Source organism: Kogia breviceps, chromosome 10 (assembly GCF_026419965.1).
Source record: "Kogia breviceps isolate mKogBre1 chromosome 10, mKogBre1 haplotype 1, whole genome shotgun sequence".
In the NCBI taxonomy this organism is placed as follows: Eukaryota; Metazoa; Chordata; class Mammalia; order Artiodactyla; family Physeteridae; genus Kogia; species Kogia breviceps.
This window is the reverse complement of record NC_081319.1, coordinates 69,489,853-69,501,980: the sequence shown is the minus strand read 5'-3', so window position 1 is coordinate 69,501,980 and position 12,128 is coordinate 69,489,853. Positions and strand designations below refer to the sequence as shown.

General features: G+C 48.1%; 1 protein-coding gene across 9 annotated transcripts in view; it reads right to left on the bottom strand.

The window, feature by feature from the left end:
• The window catches only part of PPARD (peroxisome proliferator activated receptor delta), an 83,507-nt gene extending 76,545 nt beyond the window's left edge, over positions 1-6,962 (bottom strand). For 4 of the 9 annotated variants that reach the window (XR_010835061.1, XR_010835060.1, XM_059076398.2 and 1 more), the window contains exons 1-2: positions 6,786-6,942; positions 3,086-3,170 (exon numbers count right to left, since the gene is read on the bottom strand). The gene's annotated coding sequence lies outside the window, so the exon portion shown is untranslated. Of the gene's footprint in view, positions 1-3,085; positions 3,171-6,785 lie in introns of all 9 variants that reach the window. The other 5 variants (XR_010835063.1, XM_067006087.1, XM_059076389.2 and 2 more) reach the window with 4 other exon arrangements.
• Between the last annotated feature and the right edge of the window lie 5,166 nt (positions 6,963-12,128).

Sequence of the window (12,128 nt, the reverse complement as noted above, 5' to 3'; positions counted from 1 at the left end):
TTCGGGAAGATCCCACGTACCGCAGAGCGGCTGGGCCTGTGAGCCGTGGCTGCTGGGCCTGCGCGTCCAGAGCCTGTGCTCCGCAACGGGAGAGGCCACAGCGGTGAGAGGCCCACATACCGCAAAAAAAAAAAAAAAAAAAAAAAAGAAAGAAACTGACAAGATGTTACCAACAATAAAAATCAAGCTTTCAAGAGAAAATTCAAATTATGGAAAACTTGTATCCACCACTGTGAGTGTCACAGCTTCCCAATACTTGAAGGCTTTTCTGATGAGATCAGTGGTCTTAATATGATTTACTGACATTGTAAAATGAAGCATGTCAACATTTAGATCTATATAACTCAGTAAACCAATTATTTCCCAATGACCAATTCAAAGTAAAAGATCCATTTAAAGTGCAAGATGGGCCAATGGATTATAATGTCACAAAGTATGAAAAGTTTGTTGATAAGATTTCAGACTCCACATTCCAACTAACCTTTAAGAAACTACCAATCATCCAGTTTTGGTATAGTAACAAAGAAGAATATCCACAATTATCTGCAAAAGCTATTAAAATATTCCTCTCCTTCTCAATTACATATCTGTGTGCAGCCAGATTTTCTTCATATCCTTCAGCTAAAACAATGTACTTAAAGAGACTGAACACAGAAACAGTTATGAGAATCCAGTTCTCTTCTATTAAACCAGACATTAGCTGCCTAAATGTAAAACAATGTTACTCCTCTCAACATTTTTGTTTCAGAAAATAGCTATTTTTCATTAAAAATGTCATTTATGATAAATGTAATGGATTTATTATTATATCAAATTCATTCATAAATTTGTAATTTTTAAACCTGCCTGTTTTAATTTCTAATACGGTAAACAAAAGTTCTTGAGGTCCTTAACAACTTTTTTGTTTAATAGTTTTTTTAAACAAATTTATTTAATTTATTTTTTAATTTTTGGCTGCGTTGGGTCTTCACTGCTGCGTGCAGGCTTTCTCTAGTTGCGGTGAGCAGGGGCTACTCTGTTGCGGTGCGCAGGCTTCTCATTGCGGTGGCTTCTCTTGTTGCAGAACATGGGCTCTAGGCGTGCGGGCTCAGTAGTTGTGGCTCACGGGCTCTAGAGCACAAGCTCAGTAGTTTTGGCGCACCTGCTTTGTTGCTCCGTGGCATGTGGCATCTTCCCGGACCAGGGCTCAAACCCGTGTCCCCTGCATTGGCAGGCGGATGCTTAACCACTGTGCCTCCAGGGAAGCTCCCTTAACAGTTTTTAAGAGCATAAAGTTGACTTCAAAATAAACCAGCTTTCTTTCAAGGTGGCCAATCTGACACCCAGTTTCTTCAGGAACAAAGCCAATCCTCAGGGATGACTTGCTCCTATAAATGAGTATCCTTGTACAGCACCATGTTTTTAGTACCCACTGAGTCTCTAATGTCTAAAAAATCTTTCTGTGCATATGTCTTCTCTCACCAACTAGGTTCCACTCACTTGGGCCATGGGGACAGCCAAGGACTATGTCTGAAACCATCTGTCACAGCACCTGGCCCACAAAAGTGCCTCAGATGGGAAAGACTAAGATGACAACACCAGTTTTTTGAGATTAACACTGAAAAAATCTGATAAAGCTATAGCCTCATCTTTGCCAGTGGGAACTAAGAAAGAAAACTTGTAGCTGGGGCTGGGAGCTTAAAGCTAAGGAATGGGGCTTCCCTGGTGGCGCAGTGGTTGGGAGTCCGCCTGCCGATGCAGGGGACACAGGTTCGTGCCCCGCTATGGGAAGATACCACGTGCCGCGGAGCGTCTGGGTCCGTGAGCCATGGCCGCTGAGCCTGTGCGTCCGGAGCCTGTGCTCCGCAGCGGGAGAGGCCACAACAGTGAGAGGCCTGCGTACCAAAAAAAAAAAAAAAAAGCTAAGGAATGAACAGGACAACCGACCCTGGACATGGACAATAGGTGCCACTGTGGCTAGCTGCTGCTCAAACAAACGACAAAGAGAATCGAGTCAATGCAGCAGCTCTCCCTGCTCAGGGGGAACTTCTCTCTCGTCTCCTCTCAGAGAACCTCAGAAGCCTCCCAAACCCTCCTTCTTCCGCCTTCACATTTCCTTCAGAGGAAAGAACTTGGTATGGGTTTCAGAACAGGAGGGGCCCCCGCCTCAGGCCTTCCTGCAAGATCCACAAACAACCCGACCCCCACAGACTGACAGACACATGGGCTCAGCAACCTGTTTGGCAACAGGAAAACTCACGGGGTGTTAAAGGCAGAGAAAGGGAAGTGAAGCCCATAAACAGCTAGTAGAACCACTGAGCTTCAGAGACTAAAACAAATCAGAGAGGAGCCCCACGTTTCCCCTGGCCCCCAGCAGGGACCTCACATGGCCTAGCTTCCCAGATAGTCGGGACAGCGAACATCAAACTCCCTGGAACTCCCCTTCTGAGAGTTTACAAAACCTGCCAGGCATCCTGAGAGCAAACAGGGAAACAGCAATGCAAAGCACAGAACATTGTTCTGACTCTCATGAGGACCCAATATCCCAGCAGAGATGGAAGAAACAATTCCGTGTATCATGCCCAGCTCTCTCTCATACATGCCAGCAAACTACAGACCCATGAGACAGGGACAGAATCTGGTTTTTCACTATCATCATGTTCCAAGTGCCCAGTAATGTACCTGGCACATAGCAGGCACTCAAAAACGTTTCTTATATAAATGAAAGAAAAAGACGGACACTATCTTTGTGGTCTGGCACCCGAATAATATGGGCAGAGAGGAAAGTTTGTACATTTATTCATTCAACAAATAATTAGCATCTCCTCTGTGCCAGACACTGTCCTAGACACAACAGGAAACAAAATAAGTCCCTGCCCTTATAGAGTCTATGTTTCAGTGGGTGTAAAGGTGAAAATCTTAATGCTCCTCAAAAAAAACCACATAAGCCATAGAATCAATAATTATTTAATAAGTGCCCACTATGTGCAAGTACCAGATGCAGTGACAGGCTCCTGGGATCTGGGACTCAGAGCTAGTGAAACCATTTCATCTGAGATGTGTCCATCAGTTGACAGAGGCCCCTGGGTAAGGAAAATGGGATTACCTCTTTGGTGCATCTGTCCTCATCTGTCGGTGAAAAGAAGCCACTGAGTGAGTACCACGTGCATACCCCAAAACACCACGCAACGCTGCAGGATAGAAAGAAAGCCAACATCTTTAGCTGAGGGGCACCAGGGGTCAGAAAAGCAGCTCTGATACATTGTAATTAAACATCAGGGCTCAGAGAGTGCTCCTAAGGCAAGCTGGCTCCTCCTCTGTCCCTCACCCCTGACCGCCCCAGATGTTGTGATTCTGAGCCTGAGTCAGCAAATATTTCCCAACCCTGGAAGTAGTCTGCTCACTTCCAAGTAAGCAGACACCGGCTTTGCTGATTCTATCAGCGTGGGGCAGGAGGAGCTGGCAAGGTGAAGAAGAAACCAAAGCCCAACACCCCCCCACACAGGTGGCAGCTCCTAAATGCTGACGCCGAGTCATGCTTGATTCTTTGACCAAAGCCCGGTGGAGATGGCACTGGAGTCACACCCTAATCACCAGCCTCTGAGCTGTGAAGGCCAAGAACCATATGCCAAGGAAGAAGACCCACGTATCTGCAACCTGATACAAGGGGCCGTTTCCTCCCTGCCAGGTTCATGCAAGTGCCTAGCTCTCCTGACACCACAGAACTCAGCTGCAAGTAGCTCCTCCCTCTGGATCCAAAGGCACAGAGGAGGGCCTGTAGTTTAGCTTCCCAGTCCGCAGGTAACACCCTAGGAGGTGGGCCTCTGTATTTGGTGACAGAATACAGCTGAAGCCTTTAGAAGCAACAGGGCCAGCACCTCCTGAGAGAAGCTGCACCATCCCAGGACATGCCAGGAGCCACAGGCCCTGAGGACAGCTTGCACAACAGCCAGGACATCTGCATTCTATCCAAAGAAGAGGCCTACCAGCTTCCCAGGCCAGTGCCCAACAACGGCTGTCCTCTCACCAGGCGCTGGGGGATGGGGTCTGAGGGACCACAGGTGAGGCTGGAAGGCTGAGTGAGGGCAATTCTTCCTGAGTGGGTGGAGGCACACACCAAAGAAGGAGGAAAGCAAGGAGAAAGGCAGCCAAACAAACGAGCTCATTAAACGAGGTTCATTAAACTAAGGAGTTAATGGGCTACACCATCTGTAGGATAATGTCAGGGGCCTGTCTGCCCACCCCTTTGAAAAAGAGGCAGGCTGACCCAAGCTCTGCAAAAGTCACCGAATGGGCACTTGGTAATTGATGATCATGACTACCCACGCTGAAGATGACGTGATGGACAAACTGCAAGAAGCTATCTGGCCAGAGCTTCTGGTACACAAGCTGCTCCCCAAGGACTGGGCCTGACGTCCTCTCAAGCCCTTCTCACCTGCTGCCTCAGTAGAGAGCAGTATCAATGGGTAAGCAGACAGAGGAGTAGCAAACGGCTCCAAAGTGTCAGGTAAAGTCCTGGGGAGCCACAGGCTGGACTAAATTACCACCAAATACACAACCCCAACTTCATCAGAATGACCCATTAAAGCCCCAAAGGGATGTTTTCCATTGGAACAAGGAACCCCTTTTGGTCCAGTCTGCCCTACTCCCCCCACCGCCGAAGTGCTGCTTAGGAAAAGGCTCAGAGGGTTAGTGGAGAGGGCACTGGCTCAGCCATCCACGACCCTACTCCTTTCACAGAAAAGGGTCTGTGCACAAGAGGGTTCCAAAACTTTAAAGTCTGGTCTGGCTGTTTCAGTTGGCTCTCCACCACAGTTCCTGAAGGCTGCCAATTCTGTGTCCAATTCTGGCTCAAAGACAGAGAGCACGATCCTCAAAAGAGGAGACCTAGAAACCCGGAGCCCAGTGAAATAACAGGCCTTCATTTCTGAACTGAGAGTGGGTCACGCTTTCAGAATCCTCCAAAATCAGATTGGGCAGAAACATAGGATATGTTATTTCCTGAAGATCTCTCTAGGGGACCAATGCCAAATAAAGGAGCTCAAATTGAACGCATCTGTAAAGAACTTTCAACCTGGCAAGAAGGTTAAAGATCCAGAAGCACCATGAAGGTGGTGGGTTCTCTAGCCACAGAGAGGATGATCTCTGTGACTGAAAGCAACTCAAGTTCCTGACACCATCTTCCTAATAAAGCCCCACAACCTGTCCAGGCAGATACTGACTGGCTACGCCTGGGCAAAGGGAACAGGACTTCAGTGTCAGTCTCTCTCTCTTAGAGCCACAGGAAATGAAGCTCCCAAGGAAAACAGAGGGAGAAGAACCTTCAAGAGAACCTGCTCAGTTATCGACATCAGAAGCCCCAGACACATTCAGAGATGCGAGAGGGAAAAATCAGCAGGTGGTTCGAGCCACCAATAACAAAAGGGACAGATACCTGCCAGCCTCAAGGCTATCAGGCTGGCAATCTATTTCAAAACTCAAACAGGAAAAAAAAATGTTCTGGAGCCAGTACAGAGGAAAAGGTTGAGGACCACAGGCATTCTCTGGGGCATAGATTCTGGAGACTTAGCTCTCTGGCATAGGGCATAGGGTAGAGGGTGGGAATCAGGGCAGAGATAGGCTGGGGTATCATGGTTTAAATGTGTACAGTACATCCAGAGTGTAAAGCCACAAAGCCCTGTTTCCTGGAAGGGGAAAAGAGATGGATGAGGCCTCCAGCTACCGCTGGCATACACCCAATTCAGCGGCTGGTCTCTCCTCAAAGGTTCCTGGAAGCCAACAGACCCATAAAGGGGAAGTACTAAAGCTGAGATTGGAGGAATGGTCTACAAATTGGACATAATCCCTGATGCAACACCCCAGTAAATTCTCCCACACTAACATTACCTGCTATTTACCTCAGACATTCAGCGCCTTACTTCAATCAGGGGCTGAACACCCACACGCCCACTCTACGGGTATCTCAACTGCGGGTCATGGGAAAGCAAAGTAGTGTCTGCAGCTAATGCTTCTCCCAGAAGCAGAAGCAAGGAACTGGGAAGGAAGGGGAGGTGGATGACAGGAATGCAGAGGGCCTGGCTGATTGGAAAGAAATCAGAGAATGGGGCAAAAACAGGGCTTCTGGGGGGAACCTGGGTAGGAGGGGCTTAGGTAGACAGGGATTGCAGGCACGGGCTGAAAAAGCCCAGTAACACCACGAGGAAGATGATGGGGAGGGGTGATACTGAGAGGGGTCAGGCAACGGGGGAAGGAGAGGACAGGGATGGGTAAAGAGAGAGAAGACACAGGGCAAGGATGGGAGGACGAAGACAGGAGACAAGGATAACGAGGGGGACAGAGAAGATCTCCAAGGAGACCCTGGGTAGAGAGGGAAATGAATCTGGGGACACCAGAGAAGATATGAAAGAAGAGATCAGAGGCAAGGGTAGGTAGTGGAAGAGGACCTAGAGCCTGAGATCGGGCTCTCAGAACACAGAAGTGGGAGGAGACGGAGACACGAGGCCCAAAAGGGGGCACAGAGTCTGGGGGTTGGGGGGAGGCCCGTGGTTCGGGCTCAAATACTGATGAGCGTCCAAAGGCTGGGGGAGCAGGGGAAGCGGGGCGGGGTGCCAGGAGAGCAACGGACGACCGCGACCCGCCCGGGCCAGAGCAACAGGAAGCGGCAGCCGCTCGGTCAGCCGACCCCTGCGACTCTCCCCACTCCACTCCCCGCCGGGCCTTCCGCCCCAGCCGCGTTGCCCGCCTCAGCCCGGGCCCGCTTCTTCCCTCCGCTGCTTGCCTACCCGCTTCCCCGGACCCGGACTGACCTGTCGTGGCTGCCCTCCGCGCCACCGCCGCCGTCCCGCGGGCTCCGTAGGATCCTCCGGCTCCTGCCAAAACTTTTCCCATTAATCCCCAGATCCGCGGCGGCCGCGGCGGCCGCGGCGTCACACGCTGCGCGGGCTGCCCCGCCCCCACCAGAGTGACGTCACCGCGCAGCTCCTCCCCTCCCGTCTCTCTACGCCCCCTTCCGCCCTGGCCGCGGCCAATCACCGCGCCTCCTGGAGTCGCCCTGATTCTGCCACTCCGCCCACCAGCACGCTGCCCCGGGCCCGCCTGCAGTGCCCTCTGTTGCGGGACGAGGGCGCAGCAGCTCAAGGAGGAGCTGAGGAGGATGCTCTAGGGCCAGTAAAGCAAGTCTGGCAACTATCACAAAAGAGAATTTAAAGCTGGAAGGGAACTTAGAGATCATCTCGTACAGTCTCCTCAAACTTCCAGTGAAGAAACAGTCCCAGAAAAGGTGCGTGACTTGCAGTGAAAAGCAATGCTGAGGTTAGAACCTGGATATCCAAATTCCACTGGAGAATACTGTGCTCCCTGTAATTTTAACAAAAGGGCTTTGCTCCCTCAAGAGGCTTCTGCAACTAGAAATTTATGGTTCTGGATTTCTTACCTATCTTCCTATTTATCTAATACACTTGCCCACCTAAATGGGGAGCACCCTCCTTACTGTTGTAGAAAATTCTGTTCTCGCTTCTTAACCCAGGTCTTTAGGACCTGGAGGGGACGTGTTATCCCAACCTTCAGATATACCATAAAAAGGTACCCAGCAGCTGGGGAGCAGTATGGGAGAAGAAGATGGGTTTGCCACCTGGCAATGAACAAAACTTGACTCTATAGGTGTATGATCAATGGGTAACTTCCTCCTTTCCATTATCTTTTTTTTTTTTTTTTTTTTGCAGTACACGGGCCTCTCACTGTTGTGGCCTCTCCCGTTGCGGAGCACAGGCTCCGGACGCGCAGGCTCAGCAGCCATGGCTCCAGGGCTTAGCCGCTCCCGAACTGGGGCACGAACCCGTGTCCTCTGCAACGGCAGGCGGACTCTCAACCACTGTGCCGCCAGGGAAGCCCACCATTGTCTTCAAAATAAAGATTACCTCTCCCCCTCTCCTACACTCCTAGATATCTGGATAGTAGAACTACAAGTGCTTTTTTTTTTTTTCTTTCTGCTTTTTTTTTTTTTCTATTTTTTGAAATGAATGTGCAGTACTTTTTTTTTTTTTTTTTGCTGAAGCATGTGGGGATCTTAATTCCCCTACCAGGGACCGTAACCCCTGCAGTGGCAGAGTCCTAACCACTGGACCGACAGGGAATTCCCTACACAATACTTTTGTAATTCAGATGTCAACCTCCTTGCCTCTGAGATGGAAGAAAGAATGGGTTGTGGAAGTCAAAGCCATCCCTAAGATTTCTGCAAATTTCTCGGGATTTATATTCTCCTAAATCTCTCTGCCTCCAGGGTCCAGCTTCTGCCAGGCTGTTGCAGTCACACAGTTCAGAAATGTAGAGATGAAACTCAGCCCTTCCTGAGGACTGCCCACACTTCTTCCCACACAAAATATTCATGGGTATAGATGTTATGATGCTCTGGGCCCTGGGGAAGGGTCACATGATGCATTGCAAACAGTTTAAACTCACACAGCTGACATTTTTTAAAGTCCTTTCTGCACTGGCGGCGTTGAGGTTTTCTGACTGGCTGTTTACTCCTTAGAGCCTGGTCTTTTCCCAAATTACTACCTCTCCTCCTTGCCCCACCATTCTCTCCTCTATCCCATTCTCTCCAGAGAGAAAACAAATCCTTCCTGCTTTACAGGCACATCTCTTCATTGCTAGAATTCCTGCCAACACTCATGCCCTAGAGATTTCACTTTCTCCCGCCTAAAAGTCTCATTTCCCCTAATAAAAACAGCTCCTTCCCTAAAAGCAATTCTGGAAGCACTGTTAAAATACTACATTTTTCAGCTCATTTCATTTTCATATTAAAAGGATACATAAAAATATATACATATATTTTAAACTTAAATCAGTTAGTTTCTGTTACTTGAATCTAAAACAGACTAACACAGCTTCCCCAAATCTTCATTTTGACTAGATTCGCCCACAGGCACAGCTCACAGTGGGAAAAGTTGGTCCCTGCCAAGCCTCTGCAACCCTTTTCAGACCAGCCAGAGAGCTCAGCTACCAAAACCTGCCTGGATGCCCAATTACAGTGTAACTGAACAATAACTTACAATGTGGAATAAGGCTAGACCTGCTTTGAATTAGATCCGGTCTCCTCCACAGCCATTTCAAGCTCCAGCCAGCAGGTGGCGGTCTCCTTGGCCTCCTGAAAACGGCCTCCTCAGTGTTCTTCCTCCCCCTCTCACTACAGCACGAGCCAGAGAGGCAACTTTCAGCTGGCACCTCTTTGGCCTGGGTAGACACTGGGCTTGAGGAAGAGGCGCCTTGCATATCCTGGCAGCAGTTTGCAACAAACCACTTACATTCCAGACCTCCCCAACCCTCAGGGGTGACCTGGGGCCACAGTGGCTGTATTTTCCACATGGCCCCCAGAGTTTATAAGTATCTCTGAAAGCATCAGAGATTGGATATACTCTCCTTTGTCCAGGATGTTTGTAAGGACAAAGGAGTTCTTTTCTAACCCTGTAATTAAAAGACTGCAAAATATCTTCTTCTGCCCCCGATAATGTCCCACCAGACTGATAGCTTCTCATGCCAGTCCTGATGTGGATTCAGGGTGATCTTCCTTTCACTGTCACATTGCAACCAGCAACACCTCCTGTGTCCCATCATAGAATGTTAAAAAGCCTGGAATGGACCCCATTTACAGACGAGGAAACCAAGACTTAGGAATTGGCTTGCCACCTCAAGTTTAAACACTACCTGGCTTCCAAGAATGTCTCTAATCAGGCCTCATTCTACTTCATAGTTAGTAGTCCTCAAAATTTTTGCCCCACTACCCCTAAAAGAATATATAAGAACTAATGCAGCTCCTTGTACATTTTTAAGGTGACATCTAATATATTTCATATTAGTTTAAAACTTAGTAGTTGCAGAGTATGGATGTAATTTCTACTATTTTATAAACATTAATATTTTAATATAAAACTACTATATTACCCTTTTAAATGTATTGCCTAAGACTCAGAACCCATAGCGATTTGATGTTCACCATCATCCATCTTAAAAATACATGAACAGGGCTTTCCTGGTGGCGCAGTGGTTAAGAATCCGCCTGCCAATGCAGGGGACACGGGTGTGAGCCCTGGTCCGGGAAGATCCCACATGCCGCGGAGCAACTAAGCCCGTGCGCCACAACTACTGAGCCTGCGTGCTGCAACTACTGAAGCCCACATGCCTAGAGCCTGTGCTCCGCAACAAGAGAAGCCGCTGCAATGAGAAGCCCATGCACCACAATGAAGACTAGCCCCTGCTCCCCGCAAATAGAGAAACCCCACGCACAGCAGCGAAGACACAGTGCAGCCAAAGATAAATAAATAAAAATAAATAAATAAATGTATTTTAAAAATACATGAACAAATAGATAAACCTACTAATAGATAGACCTACTGTATAGCACAGGGAACTATATTCAATATCTTGTAATAATCTATAATGGAAAATAATCTGAAAAAGAATATATATAACGGAATCACTTTGCTGTACACCTGAAAGTAATACAACTTTGTAAATTAATTATACTTCAATTGTTCTTTAATTTTTATTTATTTATTTTTGGCTGTGTTGGGTCTTCATTGCTGCGCGCGGACTTTCTCTAGTAGTGGTGAGCAGGGGCTACCCTTCCTTGCGGTGTGCGGGCTTCTCATTGCGGTGGCTTCTCTTGTAGCGGAGCATGGGCTCTAGGCACGCTGGCACTCACGGGCACAGGCTCGGTAGTTGTGGTGCACGGGCTTAGTTGCTCCGCAGCATGTGGGATCTTCCCGGACCAGGGCTCGCACCCATGACCCTGCATTGGCAGGATTCTTAACCACTGAGCCACCAGGGAAGCCCCTCCTTCCAGGTTTTGAAAGCAATGATTTGGAAACCTGCTGACTTGAAAACGAAAGGAATTTTTTGTCTGACTTTTGAGCCATTCATTTTCTCTGCACCCACAGTCCTACACTAGCATTTCAAATCATTGCTATGTTTAGTGTTTCAAGAATTTGACCCCTCTGGTTTGTCCACTCCTAAAGAATACTGGATGGGTGAGTGGTGAACCTTGCTTGCCACTGCAAGTAGAGGAGGTGGAACTGTGAAGGAAGAAAGCAGTTTTGGTAAAGAGATCACTTGGAAGTTGAGGATCTGTGAATTGATTTTCTTAAAACTCCTCATACCTTAGAGATACCCCACTCCAATTAGAGAACCCTTGATCTTCCCATTCAATATCCAGAATCCAGACTTCTTGTGCCCATAAATATGCTACGCTTCTTTCTATCACTACTTGCATTGTTCCCATGTTCTCTACTCTCCTTCCTTTTTAATAAGGGAATTCCCTGTCGGTCCAGTGGTTAGGACTCAGTGCTATCACTGCCAGGGCCTGAGTTCAATCCCTGGTTGGGGAACTAGGATCCTGCAAGCCGTATGGCCAAATAAAAAGTTTTTAAGGGCCATATCAAATCCCACCTCATACCTAACACTTCCTTTTTTTCTGAATTCCTACCACACTTAGAATTTGAACCTTACTTCCCATCCCTGAAATGTGCATCATGTTATCCTGGCAGCTTCACGACACTTTATTTGTTATTTTGTTTTTTTGCGGTATGTGGGCCTCTCACTGTTGTGGCCTCTCCCGTTGCGGAGCACAGGCTCCGGACGCGCAGGCTCAGCGGCCATGGCTCACAGGCCCAGCCGCTTCGCAGCATGTGGGATCTTCCCAGACTGGGGCACAAACCCGCGTCCCCTGCATCGGCAGGTGGACTCTCAACCACTGCGCCACCAGGGAAGCCCTTCACGACACTTTAAATAGACTGTAGTGAAGTTCATTGCAATAGAGTTTGGTGTACTTGCAAAAGACATGAACTTTGATACCAGATAACATATAAGCTCCAGGAGGGCAGGGATTCTGTTCATTTTGTTCTGTGCCATATAGCCAGCACCTAGCCCCATACCTGGTTTATAATAAAAGCTTAATAAATAATTTGTTAAATAGCACTTCCCTGGTGGTCCAGTTGTTAAGACTCCCTGCTTCCACTGCAGGGGGCACAGGTTTAATCTCTGGTCAGGGAAATAGGATCCACATATTGTGCAGCCAAAAAAAAAATTTTTGTTGAATAAAGGAATGGTATTGAGTTGGAATCTCAGCTATTTCATCACTTTTAAGCTGGGTGACT